Here is a 4243-nt window from a genome sequence, read left to right as displayed (position 1 = left end):
GAGGTCCCTTCCAACCCCTACAATTCTGTGATTCTGTGATTCTGTATATTTAGGTTTGAGGTCTTTTGATGGGAGAAGATGGAACAGTGAATCTAGTAATGTGTAAGAAGAGTCTATTGTGGGGGGAAGTGCAGCCTGGATATGGAAGGCTTGACTTCTGTTATCTCCACACCTTAGAGAAAAAAAATACTAATAAAAAAGGCAAGCCATGTAAGCTAGTTGGCACTTTCAAAGCACGATGAGTAATTTCAGTGATGTGGGAGATAGCATAAAGTTGGGCGATCAAGTCTGGAACCTTGCTATATCATCTTGTACATTCTGGTTTTGACCAGTATTTTCAGACATCAATAGAAACATGGAAGACTTTATTCTTGAAGGACCCTGCTTTAAAAACTAAGTAGTACTGCAGAAAGTTCATGGAAGTGTTCTGTTATATATTACATCATGTGATTTCTGTGCATGAGTTGATGTCAGTGTGTTTCTTGCGAATCTGTAGTACTGCAAGGAAAGTTGCTAGAACTGCTCTCACAGTATAGATTACAAATGTTGTATGCTTTACAAAGACACTAGAAAAGATATATTTTTTTTAATTTGAGGCAAATTTTACTGCTAGATTATCCTCATTTTGGCAGGAGACCTTTACAGAACTTGCGTTGAGTGCAGTGATTTAGTTACTTAATGCTCTGTTGATAGGAACTTTTGCAGGTCATCCAGCTACTGATACTACAAGATTATTTACCAATACCAAGAGCTACGTAGCCCTGAAAATCAGTTCCTTCTTTTTTTTTTTTATGCCCATCTGTCTGAAAAGTCTGGTGTTATCTTTTAGAAATGCAGAGTATTCCCTAACAGCTTGTTGTCTCGGAAGGGGATTTGTCAAATTGGAATGTTTTTTTTCTCTGCTGCTGTCTGTTCTTTGTGTACTGGCAGACTTTATTTTTCATTCTTGGTGTTAGTGATGGCACTACTATGATAAAGTAAACAGTACCATTCTGCCTTCCACTTCAATCTGCCTATCTTCTATGTTAAATAGTTGACATTTTATGAGGAATTTACTCAGTGACTTCATGTTCAGTCGTTTTCTGTCTTGAACTGATGTGCTGCATATACATTGCAAACAGCTGCAGTATCTGTATTTATTACCAGAAAACAAAATGTTACAGATCTGAATTTTGATTTAGTGTTTTTGAAATAAGCGTAGGCAGAAGATTGCTTACACATGAAACTATAGCTGAAAATACTGATGGTGGATTTTCTTTAATCTTTTGTATAAGCAAAAGATTTGCTAAAGTGAGTTAAGTGAGTTCAGTCTTCAAATCCATGTTCATGGTGCTATCGCTTGATAGCCATAAGACAGATTATGGTATCTTGAAGCTCTGAGGCTACATCCCAATCACGTGCTTGTAATACGTTCCATCAGCTGCTGTGTTAATTGCCTTGTTTGTAATCGTTACATTGATTACAAATAAACTGAAATACAACTTTATTCTGCAGTCTGCCTGACATGGCATGTTCTGTGCTCTGTAACTCTAGTTTCTCCTGGGTCTTACGATTGCGTGTGTTCCTTTTCTAATCTTTAAAGTCTCTCCTACTCTTAGTTTTCAACTGTTACTCCTATTTCATACCAGATTTCTTAATCATTCACTAGTCTGATTTACTTTTTCTTCCCAAATGAACTTCATAGCAATTTAATAAGCAAAGATCAGATAAACAGAGAGGGAAAGCTAAGAATTGTTTTCTCCTGCCTCTCTGATCTCTCAATAATTATTTGTTGTGCATCCACTTTCCAAATGAGAGCTCGTTCCCAGAAGCTGCTGGCTACTCTCTTAATTGATAACTGTCCTCCACCTTCCGGATGACTCAACAATATATCGTAACAATTGCCATACATCTCAAAGATAGTGAATTAGGAATTCATCATTTCAGAAGAACTGAGGGAAGCAAGAGGCAAAACTAAAAAAGGTTACATCTTGCTTAAAAAGGAAAGTTAAGTCACTTTGCAGTAGCATCATCAGGAACTAAAGTGGTCAGAGATAACCAACTCTTTTTCCCCAAGAATTCTAACCTTGCTTTTATATGCTAGGTAGGACTTCCATCATTGTCCTAGAGAGGCAGTTCTCTAGAGCTCCTGCCAAAGAGAAACGTGGAAAACAGAACATGCAATATTTTGACACATAGAATAATCACCTTAAATTCATGAGAAAGGAAATTTGGTCATCACTTGCTCACATCTCTTCCTTTTTCAGATAATGGATAAGGAATTTCATTTGGAACAGTTTTTAAATTGGGGTTTCTCAGTCTCTACAGATTTAATATGATCAGGTGTCTTCCAAGAAATATGCCACACTTCAGAGGTGACAATTCAGTAAACCCAGGAGGAATTTCATTTCTATTTTATTAGAAACTTGCTTTATTAGAAATTTCACTTGAAAACTATTTAGTTAGAAATTCAATTCCATTTTTTTATTTCACTTTTTATCTGAAATCTCTGTGAAGCATGAAGAAGATGGAAGCACACTAACCAACTGTCAAGACCTACTGTATTCAGCATTGCCACATTTTTAAAGCTCTAGTACAGGCTTCTGTTTGATTTTACAGTTTTCATATCTTCTCCTATTCTGCTTCTCTTCTTCTAGAGAAGCTATTCTGGTTGCAGCAAGTGAGTAAGAAAGAGCTGAAGAATCAAAGAGAATAATTTTTTGGAAGAGAAAAATTCTTGTTAAGCTTTAAGCACGTCTCTCTCTCTTGTCTGTTAGGACTAGTAGGTACTCTCTTCCATTGGAATAGATCAATTCTTTACAATTTTCCAGGTGGTAACGTTTTCTTTCTACCTAAGTGGACTAAGGCTGAGATCATCTTAAAGCATTGTCTGTCATATTTATGGAGGAAATCAGTGCTCTGATCTCAGTGTCAGTAGATTTGCAATACAAAAAATCTCCCCAAGCATGATGGAGTAATGTTCAGGAAGGAATGAGAGCCACTTTGATATGTAAATACTAACTCATTTTTTCCTTTGTTTTAGACTGCATGTGCTTTTTCAGTTACTGCAAGATGTATGAGTACAGTTTACAAAATGCATCTGTTTGAGGTGCTAGTAGAGAGAAGATTCCAGTAAAGAAGATCCAGCCCATGTCATTGCTGAGAGTGGAAGAGGCTTTCTTAAATAAAGGAAAGCTCATGTGGATTTCTGTGCCAGAGGAGGTCTTTACAGGTGAGAAGAGTTGTTCATAACTTTAGCATCATAATTTACTGTGTATTTAAGTACAATCTTCTCCAGAGCTTAAAGATTTGAGAGGAGTGTAGGATCAGAAACCCAAGAGATTTCAAGTAAAAAAAATACTGCACGGAACCTTTTGCACGTTTAGCTTCCAGAGGCAGAGTTCCCTCACCTCAAGACGTTGACAGATTAATCACAAACTTTTTGCATGTGACAACGTTTATATTTTTGTGTAAGGATAGTGTTTTCATACAATTTTTCCACTATTTTTGGCATATGCACTCTTAAAAATAATACAGTGTTTTTTTCTAAATGAGAGTAGGTTCCAAACATGCTAAGCAGCTTCCTGAAAGCATCTGCTGGGAAATCATCAACTGTCTTAGTGTGAGAAAGAGTTACAGTATTAGCTATATGGAAAGAGTAAGACAATCTCGTTTTTATGAGAGTTAGCGCTTTGTGTTGGTTGCATGGTATGCCAGGTGCTGTCCTGGGAGCTGAAGGAGGGGAAAGATAAAACATGACCTCAGATATAGCACCAGAAGCACAAATACTGATCCTTCAGTCAGAATAGTTACTAGTTCTTCTGTTACTAGGGTTGCAAATCTGTGCATTCCTTTTATTACCAGTGTAGTCAAGGGAGAAAATGTCTTGACCCTGTCTGCTGCAGGAAAACAAACTGCCCCAAACCACTATTTATGTTGAGTTTATGTAAATTCCACTGTTAATGATTTCCTTATAGTGCATTGTCACTGTGGAGAGGAAAATGAGACTTGACACTGATTTCCATTGTACCACTGGTAAATAAATCTATATACAATTCTGCTGGAATTGCAGGATCAAAGAAGAAATGAGCCTTCCATTTCTGTGCTGTCAAAACAGTATTTTTTGTGCATAGCAAGAGATGTTATATGATGTACAAGTTATCAAGCCCTGGTAATCAGTTTGCTGCTAGATTTTGCTTTGGGAATACTACTGCATGTATTCTGTGGAAATTCAAGAGGAGGGAGAAGAAAGAGCTTAAAGTGA

The sequence above is a fragment of the Meleagris gallopavo genome, chromosome Z (assembly GCF_000146605.3).
Source record: "Meleagris gallopavo isolate NT-WF06-2002-E0010 breed Aviagen turkey brand Nicholas breeding stock chromosome Z, Turkey_5.1, whole genome shotgun sequence".
NCBI classification, from domain to species: domain Eukaryota; kingdom Metazoa; phylum Chordata; class Aves; order Galliformes; family Phasianidae; genus Meleagris; species Meleagris gallopavo.
The sequence above is the reverse complement of the archived record's forward strand: the minus strand, read 5'-3'. Positions refer to the sequence as shown.